The following is a 17,072-nucleotide window of genomic DNA, read 5'->3' on the forward strand; positions in this document are numbered from 1 at the left end:
GCAAATTTAACTCTCATAACTGTATTTTTTTTAAAAAAACAAAACTTTTGCGTACTTTAGCCTCCGATGTTTCGGCGTTAAATCTTAACGTTCTGACAATTGTAATTTGTTTTCATTTTTTTATAGCTTCTCTTGTCAACTTACAATTCTGAAATCTTTGTAAAGGATATCAATTGGTTTTGAGTTTTCTTTACCTACACATTTCATCACTGACCAAGATAAAACAAAGTGCATGATCGCTTCAAATTTTAACGAGTAACACCACACAAGGACTCGAGCGCATTTCAATTAAACCGGGTATTTTTTTTTTGAATAAGGTCGGCTGTTTTCTTTTCACCCCCTCTTACCCGCTAATGCAGTTCAAATCCTCAATCAACACTCCCCGTCGATTTCCTTTGTATCGCCATAAAGAGGTTTTTGAATTTCAGTGAATGGACTTGGAATTAAATTCTTTGTTTGCCCGCTTAGCTACCAGATTAAAGGTTCTCCCCAACTCATGGAGGGATTAGAGGTAATTTTCGTTTCGTCGAAATGAATATATGCAATGTACAAATAGAACTGACAACCTAGACTCCACAGGGTGTATTAAATCTACCGGTAATTATAGATTTGATATATGCAGTTAGCATCCCAAGTTTTTAAAGATCTATTAACGGGTCTTTAATTGATTTTCTTTAACACAAATTTTTTAAAGACCCAGCTAATGTTATTTGTAGAAAACTACAAATATGTATGTATGTATGTATGTATGTATGTATGTATGTATGTATGTATGTATGTTGAAGATATAGCTTGCCTTAATCTGAAATATGAAGGAGAAGAAAAAAACCCACCACGGCTCTGCTAAATAAATTTCGTTTTTTTCCATCGTATGTATGAGAGTATATCTTGCAACTTTATCTCTCTCAATAGTCTCAACTCGTATCAATTTTGTCTGTTTTAATGTACCATTATTTTCTTACATTAATACATGTCGAATATTTATTGGTTGCAGGTTCATTCCTATTCCTATAATGCCCCTTTTGCCGAGATATCTAGCAATTTCAATCGTAAATGTTATTTTACGCCACAATTTTGTACTTGAAAATTATTTACAGGTGCGAATAAGTGCTGTACCAGAATACATATCTTCATGTTCATAATTTACGTAAAAGTAGTAAAATATATAGATATATCATCAAAGGAAGAGATGGATGGATGGATGGATGGACGAACTGACGAGTGGGCGTTGATAGATAGATGGATGGATGGATGGATAGATGGATGGATGGATGGATGGATAGATAGATAGATAGATAGATAGATAGATAGATAGATAGATAGATAGATAGATAGATAGATAGATAGACCTTTTATGTACAAAGTGGGAGTTATTCCAAGTAAGTAAGTATCAACTGATTTCTTTTCATGCTTCAGGTTCCACACTGAAAGGCCATATGTATTGAATTTACCATTAATCATAGAAGAAGAAAAAATACAAAAATGCTATGATAAGTAAATTGTTCGAACATTAAGCGGTAAATACAGCTATTTTACTTTGATCTCATGCCCATAAACAATCTAAAAAATAAACTAAAATTTCAGAGCATCTTTGGATCAGACATGTTTATTAAGGTTTAAAACACTTTAAGGCAAAGTGCGGGATTGCAATCATGTTCATATTTATGACTAAGTATGTACACTAAAGTATATCACTGTACACTGTGTGTGTGTGTGTGTGTGTGTGTATGATATATATATATATATATATATATATATATATATATATATATATATATATATATATATATATATATATATATATATATATATATATATATATATATATATTGGATTTTTAACGTAGCTTTAACAATTTCTCAGTCATATCTCGCAACGATGTCTGCAGTGTGTGGCAGTTAATAGTGATGTCTAGCACTGGAGCATCATGCCGCAGACATGTAGCATGATGTCCCACCCAGTCACATTATCCTGACACCAGGCCGACCAGTCCTAACACTAACCTCTTAATGCTGAGCGCCAAGCGATGCAGCTGTTAGTTCCTTTTTATAAGTCTTTGGTATGACTCGGCCGGTGATCGAACCCACGACCTCCCGCATCCGAGGCGACCGCTCTAACCACTAGGCCACCGAAGCTGTCGATTTATGGTTGTTGTTGTTGCTTTAGGGTTTAACACCATTTTGAGCACACAATAGACTATACATAGCGGAGGAAGAACACGGGAAAACCTCGGGAAGAACCACCGACCCACGAGAAGCTACTGGCAAGCTTTCTCACATACCCACATTGGCCAAATCCGAAACTCGAACCCACGCAGACAGAGGTGAGATGGCATGATCCGTAAGGGAGAGCGCTTTAGACCATTCGGCCACTCTGGGCCCCCGTCTATTATTGGATGAATGTAAATGCATAAATTGTCATATATGTATATGTCTTTGTACACTAAGGTATGCCATTGTACACTAAGGTATAACATTACCATTAGGAATGGAAACTAGATAATAAACTTCACACGGAAACTTGAGCATTAATTCATATTTTTGTCGTTTCCAAGGCGAAGTTGTATTTTAAGTGATCTCTTTTCTCCCATTTCCAGACAAGTGTGCGATCAAATTTACTGTTGTTGTTTTGGGATTTAACTCAATTTCTTGACGCGGCCATTAAACCTGGCGGAGGAAGAATCCGGGAAAACCTCAGTAAGAACCACCGACCGACGAGAAGCTACTTGCAGCTTTCTCATATACCCACATTGGCCGAGCGCGAGACTCGAACCCACTGGACAGAGGTGAGAGGACAGTGATCAATAACGGAGAGCGCATTAGATTACTCGACCACCCGTGTACGAAAAAAAATGAGGTTGTAGTTTTAGATATACGAAATTTGCCATATTTTATGTATAGCTAGAGAGCGTTTTTCATATCTTGTTACTAGATGCTTGTTTTATGTTTTGATCAATCGGCTTTTTAACTTGTGGTGGACTCCATGACATAACACAAACGCCGCACGCAATAGTCTTGTCGGCGACCTTTTTCGCGAAGGCATCATTTAAACCAAGGCGGCAGTTTCGACGTTTGTTACATATGGATCGACCTTATGCATCCATTTCCGGTTAACATACTTCCGTTACCTTTACTAGCTCGCTTTTTTATATGCAAACATCAAGGCGTGTACGATTCACTAACTCCTGACCATAAGAACTTGCCAAGCTTATTCGATCATCTGTCGGATTCTGACTTCGCTAGCTCCATCCAGATTTCACGCTTTCCCTTTCCATATTGATCCAAACATTTCTGTCATCCAAATATTGTCTTTATGGTAATTGATATCTCAATTAATATTTCCACTCCCCAAGGTTCAATAACTGTTTTTCTTTCCCCCGACTCATTATAGTAATACGTGCTATCAGATCGTCTCGTCTGTCCTTAGGTCAATTCTCGTCAAATCTCATAATAGATGTCGCTCCAGGCAAAATATAATCAGGTTGTTAAACGCCCTTTTATTTCATGAATTTCGTCCGACATTCCACCCGAGGCAAGCTAAGGCACAGCGAATATCTCCTCTCTAATAGAGCATAACGCTTCGACGTTTCTCAACAGTTTGCGGGAAAGAAAAATCCGCGAGGGACGTTTGGGGTACTTGGCCTGATGGTTCTATTAATCGAAAAAGCACGTGCTGCGTTGCTCGATAATTTGTCAAGACAATATACTGTGATAGATGACTCGAGGGATAACTTATCGGGCGGAAGCCACAGTATCTGACATCTACAGGAAAATGTTTCAAGAAAATTGCAACTGCGTTCATTTCTCAAAATGAAATATAGGAATATGACTCGGCCCTGATTCCGGTGACAGGAGTTAGAAAATCGGATAATGGGATTGGTTTTATTAGCAAGAGGAACATGAGATTAGTTTGTCTCTGGAGCCGCTACTCTTTTGTGATGCAAAGTATATATCAGTAACTGTTCGTATTTATTGTAGCTTTTAAGGAATATGTGACATCCATCCATCCATCCATCCATCCATCCATACATACATACATACATACATACGTTGGATCTTGATATTGATTACATAACATGCAACACAACCCCGGAACCTACATTTTAAAAAATGTATGTAACGATTCACGGCTAAAATGTGCAGATCAATCGGTCGAAACATTTTATTTACAGATCCTGCACATTACCGTTGTCTTTTCAAGCCAGCATCACTCACATCTCACCTCTGTCAGCATGTATTTGAGTCTTGACTGGACCAGTGTGGGTATGTGAGAAAGCAATGCCAGAAGGTTTCCGTTAGTCGGTGGTTCTTCCCTGAGTCTTCCTCCAACAAATATACAGGTCACTATGTATAGCCTATCATATGCTGAAAAATAGCGCTAAAACCCGACAAAACCAAACTAGAATAAGCTGACAAGGATCACATGTTATAAATACGTCTCACTCTTGCTCAAAAATACCAAGAATTTTTTTGTTAAAGCCTCAATGCCACCGTTTATCATAAATGTCACCATTCTTCCAATCTAACCAAAGTTTGGAAGGAAGGAACTTAATTGTTCAAAAAGCTGACATAACCGTTCTTGAAATAATCAAGACATTAGTTTTAAATGACTTTCAAATATTCAGTTTAGAATTTGGAGATTCCACACCCCCTTCCCTTTTAATTCAGTCAACGAAGTCGCTAGTAATTCCGATCTTTTTCCTTAATGCTCCAAAAGTAGTGATGTAATACATTCGACAAATTCATTTAGTGACTAATCGAATAACAACAACATGCCCACGTGGGGCAAAAATTGGTTCGAGAGGGAATGACAATTTTAAAGCTGATATAAGAAGAAGAATCGTGCATTAGAAAAAATAAGACTCGGTGAATACAGTATTTGTGATTAGCTGAGGCGCTGCAATATACATTAAAGGACGAAGTTGGGCTGACGACAATCCGACATAGAGGGGTGTTTGTTTTTTTAAGTTTACATCGGTGACGTCATGAAAATGTGTGTGCTAGCTTTCGACTGAATTCAATTGTTCCACGTTTATCGCCGATCAACATCAGACTAATTTGTATACGTGTGGAAAATGGCAGAGTATCTGAGTTCGAGAGAGAAATTGCATGGCTCATAATGTATGAAACGTCGATATTTTTGTGGTTTGAATGGAACCTAACGATGTTTATGACAGTAGTATTCAGATGCTTTGGCACATACGACATTTTTGCTAGTAACGGCTGCATTGGGGCTTTAAATAATAGACACATGTTTACTAAGTTTAAGTGTCCATTTTGGTTTCTTTGAAAACGTCTCATTCGAAATGTAGCATTTCAGAACTATTCGTAAGGTATCTTTGACCACCGCAACAATTTTTAACGCGGCATTGGATATAAAGATAGATACAAATATAGAGATTTAGACATGGATTGGTTCAGACATAAATTGGTAGGTATATAGATGTAGATGCTGAATAAGTAGGCAATCTACATTGGAATGTCTTGGCCTTAAGTAATCATTAGAGTCGAATTTATGGGGGTTCTGACATCTTTAATCAGGGGATGGGAAACTACGAGACATCTCATGGTCAGTCCTGTTCATTTACAGAACAGTTTTAATTTCCTTCATGCTATCGTGCTATTGTCATACCACCAGTTGAATGTGTCGTCTCTAAACCCGATATTTGGGTGGAATGAGTTGGGGAAACAAGATATCGGGTTATTTGTCGATCCATTGTTCCGGTATCGTCAATGTTTCTTCATGTATTGTGCCTCAACAATGGAGCTGGAGTTTAATTGCGTTTGGAGTGGGTTCGCTTTTCCTTTTTTCATAAAGAATACCAGTTAACACTTGAAGCTTGAACGATGTCCGTGATGGGGATACTCGTAGTGCAATAGCGGTACGAGAAACGCGCTTGAATGTCTTCAACATTCCATGCAGTCTCTTGCTAGCACATCGCACATTCACAAATATACGCCTATGAACATGCACATCAAAGATTACAAACGAATGACAGTCAAGAACTTTAGTAATAAAAATATCCCAGGTAAATTACGATTATATGGAAGATTTAATTTAGTATTTTGAATCAATCCATTTCAAACTTTCCGTTAATATACCCTCCAAATATAATCTGGTCACTTCCGGTATCTCTTTGTTAGAACCCAAAACTCTGAGTTTAACATTTTGTCCCACCTATGTAGCTTAGAAAATAATGACGCTTCTTAGGAACTGAAAGGTAAACTGTGAAAAGAAACAAGTCAATACTATTGTTTTCACTTATTAAATATTTTATAATTCATTAATTTCACTTTCAGATACTAGTATTGCATAGGCTTGCAAAAGCTGGAAATTGGTTAACTCGTTTCATAAATGTGATATTAAATTATTACCCGTTTTAAAAGGACCACATTTTACTTCTGATATCTTTTTCTAGCTAGCCACAAGAAAAGCCAATGATGATCCGATTCATCATACCTGGTTAGTACCAAAAATGCCTGGTCACCGTGACGTAACGTTGCGAATACATCATTTTGTCATGAAGTCGCTCAGATACAGAACACAATGTGCAAAGAGCTGGTTAACGTCAACAGTGGAGCAAATCTGTTCGATGTTTTGTTATTGACCCGGTATGGAATGATAGGAGAAAACTTATCTGGCCTTTGACGCGTGCGCCCGCCCGAGAAAAGGTTTCCTACAGATTCAGTGTCATTCATGCCGGGTCACTAAGAAATCACGTGACTAATTGACTAATAATACCACATGTAGTTTCATAGGACTAATTAATCGGTTCGTTTATACGGCCTACATCTATCTTTACTTACCTGAACAGAAAATATCGATAGTTATTCTCAAGTAATGGTCTCGATACAGTAAACACTTATTTACTTCTGGCCTTACATGCACGAATAAAAACGATGCGTTTAAAAAAGACATTCAAAAGTATTACAGTGAGCGGACAGCATGAAAACCTATCGTAGATTTTCGTATTGTTCTGATGAATCTAGCGATCTAACAATCTGAACAGCTCGTGGCTTTTCCACCAAAATCTACATTAGAATGACGATGGAGTGATATAGAGCAAATAGGTGGAAATCGCCAGAAAAAGGTGGAGAACTCACTCGTATTATGAAGTAATTCAAGCAAAATAGAACCATGTCAGAAACATTATTATACCTTTATGGAATTATCTACTCAAAGTCAGTGGAAGAAAGTTCTTGAGTAAATTGGAACTTGAAACGAAATGAAACTTGGGAAACTTGGGAAATATTAATCTCAATCGATAAGTAGCTGTGTGTGTGTGTGTGTGAGAGAGAGAGAGAGAGAGAGAGAGAGAGAGAGAGAGAGATTTGGCATTTTAATGTAGCTTTAACAATTTTTCAGTCATATCGCTGCGATGTATGCAGTGTGATAGTGTATAGTGATGGCTAACAATGGGGCATCATGCCGCAGACATGTAGCATGATGTCCCACCCAGTCACATTATCCTGATACCAGGCCGACCAGTCCTAACACTAACCTCTTCATGCTGAGCGCCAAGCGAGGCAGCTGTTAGTACCATTTTTGTAAGTCTTTGGTATGACTCGACCGGATATCGAACCCACAACCTCCCGAATCCGAGGCGGAAGCTCTAACCACTAGGCCACCGGAGCGGTGATAAATCGTTGTAATGAACGCTGCGATGATGTGTGACGTGTACATGACGGTATTGCTGCTGTAGTATTTTAAATTGTTTTTTTCCTATCATTGACCAAAAACTCCGGACGTGTTTCCATTCATGGATCTAGTATTTCATAGACTGTTTGAAGTTTGACTACCGTTTCATCTCTTTACTTACTGTCCGTTCCGAACATCATAACGATTCTGATTTGATTGTCTCAAATTGTTTTACACAATATGTACAGTTCAGGGTAAAAAGCTGTTAGTAAGGCGCATATTTTATTTTTAGAATACTATTTTGGCAGTATAGACAACGAAATATCTTTTAACTCGTCTTCACGAAATAGGGGAAAGCTATTGTAGAACACACGGCACTGGCCTTGGTGTCGACTTCGTCGTATGTACAGATACAAGATACACAACAGCTTACTGCATCTCAACCATTTCTTTCTTGTTAGGTAGGAGGCGACAGTTTGCAGTGGGGTTCAATGTACCTGTCCCTGGGTAGGGGGAAAAGAGGCTAACTTTGTATGCACGTGTACATCACTGGATACATTCTTGATCATGTTTTTACGCTCAGCTCAGTTTCTGGTACCTGTGTACATGCTGCTGTACCTGGAATTATGAAACTTTGGTTAAATGTTGTGTATTGAGACCATTTCGCAAACCTTGTGCATGCAAGGGTATAAAAAACAGATGATTGTTTTTATGTCTAACAGTAATACATCCTTATAAGAAAGAATCCTTGTGAGCTATCTGAACCATTTTTATTGACTTTTGTTAAGATTTTGCGTTTTACTCATGACCACATAAGCTTCTAACACCATGTATGCATACTGTATAGCCTTTTGATCGTAAAACTGGATGACGGCATGTATCGTGAGGAATAATACATCCTTCATACCAAAATAGGCCCCAGTGACATTGATTCATCACTCACTTGGGTTAAATTTTGTTTTAGGTTTATTCCTCAAGCTCTGTACATCAAACTACACAACTGTATGCATCTCTTTCGACACCTCACCCTTACAGCAAATGAAGGTCAACGTGACCTGCATTTCACACTTCTCTGGTTTTGGTTAGTTGTTTTCCTAATCTAAAGACTATGTATATTTCTTTTACACCCTACTTGCATACCTTTATGCATGGAATCTGGCAAAGAGATGTATTTTACGCCACTGTGACCCATATTTAATCCTAACTTTATGCAACCAATGAGCAAGACGATTATATCTACTGGTATCGTATCGGTACTAAAAATGTCACTGCGACCTTACTTTCACATTTTACTGGTTTATGGTTCGTTTGTGCGTTTAACTCATGCCCAAGTGTGTTTTTGCACGATGTGTACTGCCATCCTACCTAGAATCATGAAAGGTGGCAAAGAGATGCATCTTGATGAGCACAGCTACCACATTGAAGAAGGTCATTATGTTCCGTATTTTACGCTTCACTGACTTGTGTTGACTTTTATGTCTTGGATGATTTTATGTCAGGATTTGTTAACGCTAGACAATGACAATGGCATGCATCTCTGTCAAAACCTCATCCTTTTAACGAAGGAACGTCTTCGTGACCAATATCCCATCGTTTGTTGACTATGGCCATGCCTTTACATTTAGATCTGGACATGATAAGTTGTTGGCCGTCTATATCTATACAATTCTTCTTAGAGTCATAAACCTTTGTGAGGGGATGCATCGTGATAACTGATACACACTTGTCGCAACACGATAACTTTACGCAAAAGCGCCTCTTGACCTATATTTCAGTTTTTAGTGACTTTGTTTAAATTTTGTTATTTCTTGTTCATTTATACATAGAGAGCTGTTGTTTGAAACATAAAACATGATGTTCTTTTCTGACCAATACAGTTGAAAGTAGGAATATATATGTTTGTTTGGGGATACTCGTTTCATATTGATGATTGTACATTATATTTTGTGACAAGCTATCCTCAACATGTTAACTATGTATTGAGTACGAACATTGGATGAGTTGACTGCGTGTCATTCATGCGAGGCGCCAGTTGTAGTGACTCATCAGTTTAACCACTGATGCATGAACCATGCTTCTAAAACTCGTGTATAGGGTGGACTAATTTTAGTCAGATTTTTTTCTCTCTGCATGATAATTAATGTGTACAGTGACATATGCTTCACAGAGGTGGGTTATGCAATCGCGGATTAGTTTCTAGGTTGGGAATTGTTTGCCTGGCTCTATTTTTTTCTTCTTTAAATATGTCGGCCGAATGAAATAAATATATAGGCTTGATGATGCATTCCTCAAACATTCAAGTCAGAATTCACTCGAAGCGTTGATATGAAATTTCCCTATAGCTAATTGTGATGCCGTATGTACTGGCTCATAAGCTGAGTCCAACTACAATTTGTACAGACCCATATCTGCCGTCACATAACGCGCCGGATGATCCGGGTCTTGCATTCAGTTAGAAGTAATCAGTAGAACTAACACCATAGACCGAGATCAGGATCTATGTTTTTTAAAAGTCTGATTCGATTTATAATTGAGCATATACGGTGGTTATATACAGGCATCATCCCCGATTACATAACGATTTCGACTCTCACATACAAAGCTGTAGATTTTGCAAGCTTTTCATTTGTTTGCAGAATCTATGGTTTCTAATGATTAAGTTTCAAAGACGGGGCAGGGAAGAAATCTGATTTTTTTTACTTTAAAAGTTTTATGATTTTAATTCTGGTTTTAAAATTTAAATTTCCTCGCTTCGAAAACCCTTTTTTAATCGAATCAACGGTTGTATCTGGTTTTCAATGGATTTCGTGTTTAGAATATGAGCCAGGATAACGCGTGTCTTCTCCAGCATCTGTCGTTGCATAAAGAATATCACCTGTTGGTCATTTGAAACGGATATAATTTCTGTGGAAAGTACTCTTTTGTAATTTAAGAAGAAAGGTAACAAAAATAGACAAGCAATGGTGTGCAGATCAAATGCTCTGTCTGTGTTTAGTGTTTAGCTAATCGTATGACATGTAAAAGACAAACGTGGTAAAAACGTGTGTAGACCATATTAAAATCAAAAGTGTCAAGTGTGTGTGTGCGTATGTTTGTGTAATAATATTTTAAATTTGAATCTTACTATGCAATCTCATTCCTTTCTTACATTTATCATGCCGAAGTATTTTCAACTTCAAAATCACGTGTAATTTTATATTTTGTAGGTTAAAATGACTTTGATATTAATAAGATATGGTTTAGAATCATGCCATAAACACAAAATGTTTTCCGTTTGACTTGAACAGCGGTCGAAGCTTTGTTTTCCACATTTCTTACAGAATTTAATCCGATCACAATTTACATCATGCAGTGAAATATTTGTCTATATGCATGGGCATTATGGGAACGCAAGAACAGTCTTGACTGTATAGTGCCGATTGAAAATTTTCATTGTGCAGATATTAAATAAAAGAGGTGAAAATTGCGAGAACCCTTAGTGATCTAGCATACAGTCTAGTTCATATATTATCGTCACGTTACATAGACCCAATCATATTTATGTTATTTAGTTTTGTCGTTTTTCTTGATCAGAAGAAATTAAATTTATTTCTTTTTATTTCAGCAGGAGGGAAAGATGACGCGTTTTCTTGCAGAATCAGAACGGGAAAAGACACCATTAGATTCTTGAGGCTATGTTGTGGCCAAGGTTTAGGTTGGATTTTAAGACATAAAATATCGAAAACTCCAGAGTAATGAAGCGGCTACATTTCCGAATTTGGAGCATCATTGGCGAAACAGTACTGAAGCAACATATTCGCTTCGAAAGATGGCGGCTATTAAGGAAAGGCAACCTAGTCCTTCAGGTACCATGGAGCATCGCGTATTATCCGTCGTGAAATATGTTCGCTCGATGAATGATATGTGAGATTTTTTTATCGGATGCACGGGATGAGTCTAACTACGTTTCAGTTTCCAGTACCAGATGGCATGAGTATATGTTTGCATTGGTATATAAATAAGTTCCTTTGTATGAGGGCCTCAAGTAGATTTTGTCTTCAGTTAATTGTGTTGCCCTCTCTAAATAAAGTCATTATTATCAACATCGGTACCATCAGCAACATCGGCACGAACTACCAGTTTGGAACGAATAACTAATATTGTGACTAAAGTGTCTCTTTACAATGATTATTTTTCATTTGGTAGCGCACGGATTCTATTAATATATTAATCTGAGGACCAGATCGAAAGGAATCCTGGCTTGATGTTGAAAGAAATAGAGAAAAATCTCATTTATGTCTACCCCTTAAAACAGCAGACACAATTTACAACAAATCAGTTGTGGTGAAGTAAGGCCAGAAGTGATGAAAAATTTATTTATACTTCATTTGTTCAGCAACATTATAAAGAACCAGAAGAAGGATTTACAGATTTCGAAAGACAACGAAAGCTTACTTGAATTGTATGTGTTCTAAAGGATGGAATCCCTTACCGAACAGGAAACTGTCCAAAGTTTATTGTTGCTGTTTTTATTTTGTTTCGCAACGGTGGCGTAAAATGATTTGGTATAATATATTCTTTCCCGGCGATCGAAATTGATGGTTAAGAACCTTTGTAACATCCACAAAGAGTTATGAACATTTTTAAAAAACATAATTTGATGAATGTTCATCGCCAAATTCCATTCAAAGTCATTGTAATAAGAAACGTTTGACGTCACTAAGCTGTTATTTACTAAACTGTCCATGGCCTATTCCAGACTGTTATTTACTATACTGTCCATGGCCTATAACAGGCTGTTAATTACTAAACTGTCCATGTCCACTGTAAATGTAAAGTCTAATGGTATACAGCATACACATGAAGTCTAATTGCATACAGCACAAAAGTAAAGTCTAATGAGATACAGCGTAAAGGTAAAGTCTAACTGCATACAGCACAAAAGTAAAGTCTAATGAAATACAGCGTAAAAGTAAAGTCTACTGAAACACAGCGTAAAAGTAGTCTAATGAAATACAGCGTAAAAGTAGAGTCTACTGAAATACAGCGTAAAAGTAGAGTCTAATGAAATACGACCCAATAGTGAATTATACAACATAAAAAAAGTTTCAAGACATACAGCATCATAGTGAAATTTAATGGTACACAGCATAAATGTGAAGTCTAACTATGTAGAGCATGAAAATGAAGTTTAATGGGATACATCGTCATTGTGAAGTCTATATACATGCAAGACAAACGATAAGTTTAGCAGCATATAGCATAAAGTTACGTCTAATGGCATACAGTATAAACGTAAAGTCTAATGGTATACTGCATAAAAAATGAAGTTTAATGGTTTATTGCATAATGGGATACTGCATAAAAATGAAGTCAAATTGTATACTGCATAAAAGTGAAATATAATGGTATCAAGCATAAAAGTTAACTCTAATGGTATATAACATAAAAATGAAGCATAATGGTATACTGCATAAAAGTGAAGTCCAATGGTATATAACATGAAAGTGAAGTCTAATGGTATATAACATAAAAATGAAGCACAATGGTATACTGTATAAAAGTGAAGTCTAATGGTATACTGCATAAAAGTGAAGTCTAATGGTATCAAGCATAAAAGTGAAGTTCAATGGTATGTAACATAAAAGTGAAGTTTAATGGTATACTGCATAGAAGTGAAGTCCAATGGTATGTAACATAAAAGGGAAGTCTAATGGTATATAACATAAAAGTTAAGTCTAATGGTATACTGCATAAAAGTGAAGTCAAATGGTATACTGCATAAAAGTGAAGTTCAATGGTATGTAACATAAAAGTGAAGTCTAATGGTATACTGCATACAAGTGAAGTCCAATGGTATATAACATGAAAGTGAAGTCTAATGGTATATAACATAAAAGTGAAGTCTAATGGTATACTGCATACAAGTGAAGTGCAATGGTATATAACATAAAAGTGAAGTCTAATGGTATACTGCATAAAAGTGAAGTCTAATGGTATACTGCATAAAAGTGAAGTCTAATTTTATACTGCATAACAGTGAACTCAGATGGTATATAAAATAAAAGTGAAGTCAAATGGTATATAACATAAAAGTGAAGTCTAATGGTATACTGCATAAAAGTGAAGTCAAATGGTATAAAGCATAAAAGTGAAGTCTAATGGTATACTGCATAAAAGTGAAGTCTAATGGTATACTGCATAAAAGTGAAGTCTAATGGTATCAAGCATAAAAGTGAAGTCTAATGGTATACTGCATAAAAGTGAAGTAAAATGGTATATAACATAAAAGTGAAGTCAAATGGTATACTGCATAAAAGTGAAGTCAAATGGTTTAAAACATAAAAGTGAAGTCTAATGGTATACAGCATAAAAGTGAAGTCTAATGGTATACTGCATAAAAGTGAAGTCTAATGGTATACTGCATAACAGTGAACTCAGATGGTATATAAAATAAAAGTGAAGTCAAATGGTATATAACATAAAAGTGAAGTCTAATGGTATACTGCATAAAAGTGAAGTCAAATGGTATAAAGCATAAAAGTGAAGTCTAATGGTATACTGCATAAAAGTGAAGTCTAATGGTATACTGCATAAAAGTGAAGTCTAATGGTATCAAGCATAAAAGTGAAGTCTAATGGTATCCTGCATAAAAGTGAAGTCAAATGGTATATAACATAAAAGTGAAGTCAAATGGTATACTGCATAAAAGTGAAGTCAAATGGTTTAAAACATAAAAGTGAAGTCTAATGGTATACAGCATAAAAGTGAAGTCTAATGGTATACTGCATAAAAGTGAAGTCTAATGGTATACTGCATAACAGTGAACTCAGATGGTATATAAAATAAAAGTGAAGTCAAATGGTATATAACATAAAAGTGAAGTCTAATGGTATACTGCATAAAAGTGAAGTCAAATGGTATATAACATAAAAGTGAAGTCTAATGGTATATAACATAAAAGTGAAGTCTAATGGTATACTGCATAAAAGTGAAGTTTAATGGTATATAACATAAAAGTGAAGTCAAATGGTATATAAAATAAAAGTGAAGTCAAATGGTATATAACATAAAAGTGAAGTCTAATGGTATACTGCATAAAAGTGAAATCTAATGGTATATAACATAAAAGTGAAGTCAAATGCCATATAACATAAAAGTGAAGTCTAATGATATTCTGCATAAAAGTGAAGTCAAATGGTATAAAACATAAAAGAGAAAGCCACTGGCATGCGTCTTTAAAGATAAGGCTCGTTTTGAACCGTTGATTCCAGATAGTGTTTGCTCTCATATTACCTATAATTTTGATATTACAGCATCTATAGAGAAAAACTAATAATAACTTGATTATATAAGACCTGTTGTTTATTGTAAGTGTTCGAGGATATCTGAATTCCTTAAAATGCATCTGCAATGTAACCCAATATTCAATCACGCATGTCTGTTGACTTTCACATTTCTGAAAAATATAGTAATAACATACAAACACAGACAATAGTTAGTTCTGCTGTTTTCATCCGCTATTCTAAGAACGTCATTTGAAACCACGCACGTGTGACAAACAACTCTTCTCCAGTAAAGGCTATTATAAGGAATAATTACATAATACTAGGAATACCCAGCATTGGTTCGTTTTTTATATTGTGTGTTTTGGCATACAACTTGAATTTAGTAATACATATTGTAAAATTTAAATGCGACTGACTTTTACAAGCAACGAAACGGTCTTATAAAATGGTAAACGGTCTTTAAAAAAAGATACTTTTCAACACCACATTGAAGGTTCAGCCTTGGAAATGTCAGCATACGGTTGATTTATACTTTGGAAAGGCACGATCGGGATGATATCAAATACGACAACTCTAAATCACATAATTTTTCTTGGAAAATGAAATATTGACATAAGGATCATATTCTGAAATATCGTCTTCGTGGTTATTCTCCAAATCAAATCATCTTATCTTCAGGCAGGTATGATTTTGTTTTACCTGTCGCGAGTAATTGGCCCGGATTCTACCGTCACACCTGTGACATTCCAATATTTATCTCCACCTGGAAATCAGATTGGAATACTGTTCTATCAATACATGACAAGTAGATCCTGTGCACAGCTGTGAACCTGTAAACCAGTTCGTAAGTTCAATCCCGTCTACTATTTCCTTTTTGCGTGCTGGTATTAATCTTATTGTTACACGTGCATGATTGCACAAGCAACGGTATGTATGTATGTATGTATGTATGTATGTATGTATGTATGTATGTATGTATGTATGTGTGTGTTTGTGTGTGTGTGCGTGCGTGCGTGTATGTATGTATGTATGTGATATACAAGGGATGGATGAAAGAATTGTTGATCGATGTTTGGTTGATTGATGTTTAGAGACACATCAGCACATCAGTGACTATTAAGTGCACAGGCAATGGGAATTTACCGTCTTGATCAGGTACAGACCACCCTAGCTGCCCTAGCCTGGTCCATGCAGAATCGAACCCTGAACCTGTGTATTATGAGTATGGCACTATACCACTCAGCCACCACGGCTACCCTGAATGTAAATTCACTTTTAACCTCATTGAGGCCCTGTATAAAATGATATTGTCACAGTGTTACTGAGGTTATATTAATTCTGTATAAAATGATATTGTCACAGTGTTACTGAGGTTATATTAATTCTGTATAAAATGATATTGTCACAGTGTTACTGAGGTTATATTAATTCTGTATAAAATGATATTGTCACAGTGTTACTGAGGTTATATTAATTCTGTATAAAATTATATTGTCAAAGTGTTACTGAGGTTATATTAATTCTGTATAAAATTATATTGTCACAGTGTTACTGAGGTTATATTAATTCTGTATAAAATAATATTGTCACAGTGTTACTGAGGTTATATTAATTCTGTATAAAATAATATTGTCACAGTGTTACTGAGGTTATATTAATTCTGTATAAAATAATATTGTCAAAGTGTTACTGAGGTTATATTAATTCTGTATAAAATGATATTGTCAAAGTGTTACTGAGGTTATATTAATTCTGTATAAAATGATATTGTCAAAGTGTTACTGAGGTTATATTAATTCTGTATAAAATGATATTGTCACAGTGTTACTGAGGTTATATTAATTCTGTATAAAATGATATTGTCAAAGTGTTACTGAGGTTATATTAATTCTGTATAAAATGATATTGTCAAAGTGTTACTGAGGTTATATTAATTCTATATAAATGAGATATATGCGGCAGTTAACGCTACTTTGTGATTGTACAATATTTAACCGCTGTTCTAAATCTGAAGTACATAAAACAATGTGTCCCATTAGGTAGAAAATGAGTGCCACCGGTAAGGATTAACCTTTAAACATCCAATAACCACTTAGTACACCATAGTCATAACTTGAACAGGTATATTTAATACTATTTAAATGTCAGTGTGTATACAAAAGATAG

At 35.7% G+C, this 17,072-nt stretch overlaps 1 long non-coding RNA gene across 3 annotated transcripts in view; it reads left to right on the forward strand.

Annotated features, from left to right (window-relative positions):
- Positions 1-16,822, forward strand: part of LOC149799399 (uncharacterized) — a 185,738-nt gene extending 168,916 nt beyond the window's left edge. For 2 of the 3 annotated variants that reach the window (XR_016421169.1, XR_016421163.1), the window contains one exon: positions 11,243-16,822. This is a non-coding gene — a long non-coding RNA (uncharacterized LOC149799399). The remainder of the gene's footprint in view (positions 1-11,242) is intronic. The other variant, XR_016421164.1, reaches the window with a different exon arrangement.
- Positions 16,823-17,072: the final 250 nt, after the last annotated feature.

This window comes from Sinohyriopsis cumingii, chromosome 5 (genome assembly GCF_028554795.1).
Source record: "Sinohyriopsis cumingii isolate HCF-2022 chromosome 5, ASM2855479v2, whole genome shotgun sequence".
Classification (NCBI taxonomy): Eukaryota; Metazoa; Mollusca; class Bivalvia; order Unionida; family Unionidae; genus Sinohyriopsis; species Sinohyriopsis cumingii.